Source organism: Triticum aestivum, chromosome 5D, assembly GCF_018294505.1.
Source record: "Triticum aestivum cultivar Chinese Spring chromosome 5D, IWGSC CS RefSeq v2.1, whole genome shotgun sequence".
Classification (NCBI taxonomy): Eukaryota; Viridiplantae; Streptophyta; class Magnoliopsida; order Poales; family Poaceae; genus Triticum; species Triticum aestivum.
In genome coordinates this window covers 71380024-71381545 of record NC_057808.1, presented here as the reverse complement: position 1 = coordinate 71381545, position 1522 = coordinate 71380024, and the positions used below count along the sequence as shown (strand labels likewise).

The 1522-nt window shown below is 46.9% G+C and overlaps 3 non-coding genes across 3 annotated transcripts; all 3 read right to left on the bottom strand.

The window, feature by feature from the left end:
- Window positions 1–285: 285 nt before the first annotated feature.
- On the bottom strand, window positions 286–404 carry LOC123126408 (5S ribosomal RNA). Its single transcript, XR_006461661.1, has one exon. It is a non-coding gene; the product is annotated as a 5S ribosomal RNA (ribosomal RNA).
- Window positions 405–777: 373 nt separating this feature from the next.
- Window positions 778–896, bottom strand: LOC123126681 (5S ribosomal RNA). Its single transcript, XR_006461909.1, has one exon. It is a non-coding gene; the product is annotated as a 5S ribosomal RNA (ribosomal RNA).
- A 370-nt stretch (window positions 897–1266) lies between these two features.
- Window positions 1267–1385, bottom strand: LOC123126661 (5S ribosomal RNA). Its single transcript, XR_006461892.1, has one exon. It is a non-coding gene; the product is annotated as a 5S ribosomal RNA (ribosomal RNA).
- Between the last annotated feature and the right edge of the window lie 137 nt (window positions 1386–1522).

The window sequence follows — 1522 nt, the reverse complement described above, 5'->3', positions numbered from 1 at the left end:
ACCGTTGCCTAATAATGGATAATGCCCTATATATACTACTTACTCCCCCCTCAAACACGGAGACGAGTTTACCACGGTTTCCACCCCTCCCTCTATACCGCAGCAACACGTATTTTTTTACCCCTTTCAGAACGCGCTCCTCGCGCCACAAAGCCGCCTCTAGACGCGTGACCAATGAGCAGCGAGCTAAAACATATCGCAAATGTCAAAAATAATATAACGGGGTTAATATATATCGCGCACATGTGATATGTTTGTCATGAGGCGCAAAAAATAATTAAAAAGGGAATGCAACACGAGGACTTCCCAGGAGGTCACCCATCCTAGTACTACCCTCGCCCAAGCACGCTTAACTTCGGAGTTCTGATGGGATCCGGTGCTTTAGTGCTGGTATGATCGCATCCAACATGTTACCCCCGCCTTCGTCCCTTATGCTTGCCACTCCCAGGTCCACTTCAAAGATGATTGTCATTCTTACTACCATTACAACCGTTGCCTAATAATGGATAATGCCCTATATATACTACTTACTCCCCCCCCCCTCAAACATGGAGACGAGTTTACCACGGTTTCCACCCCTCCCTCTATACCGCAGCAACACGTATTTTTTTACCTCTTTCAGAACGCGCTCCTCGCGCCACAAAGACGCCTCTAGACGCGTGACCAATGAGCAGCGAGCTAAAACATATCGCAAATGTCAAAAATAATATAACGGGGTTAATATATATCGCGCACATGTGATGTGTTTGTCATGAGGCGCAAAAAATAATTAAAAAGGGAATGCAACACGAGGACTTCCCAGGAGGTCACCAATCCTAGTACTACTCTCGCCCAAGCACGCTTAACTTCGGAGTTCTGATGGGATCCGGTGCTTTAGTGCTGGTATGATCGGATCCAACATGTTACCCCCGCCTTCGTCCCTTATGCTTGCCACTCCCAGGTCCACTGCAAAGATAATTGTCATTCTTACTACCATTACAACCGTTGCCTAATAATGGATAATGCCCTATATATACTAGTTACTCCCCCCCTCAAACACGGAGACGAGTTTACCACGGTTTCCACCCCTCCCTCTATACCGCAGCAACACGTATTTTTTTACCCCTTTCAGAACGCGCTCCTCGCGCCACAGAGCCGCCTCTAGACGCGTGACCAATGAGCAGCGAGCTAAAACATATCGCAAATGTCAAAAATAATATAACGGGGTTAATATATATCGCGCACATGTGATATGTTTGTCATGAGGCGCAAAAAATAATTAAAAAGGGAATGCAACACGAGGACTTCCCAGGAGGTCACCCATGCAAGTACTACTCTCGCCCAAGCACGCTTAACTTCGAAGTTCTGATGGGATCCGATGCTTTAGTGCTGGTATGATCGCATCCAACATGTTACCCCCGCCTTCGTCCCTTATGCTTGCCACTCCCAGGTCCACTGCAAAGATGATTGTCATTCTTACTACCATTACAACCGTTGCCTAATAATGGATAATGCCCTATATATACTACTTACTCCCCCCCCC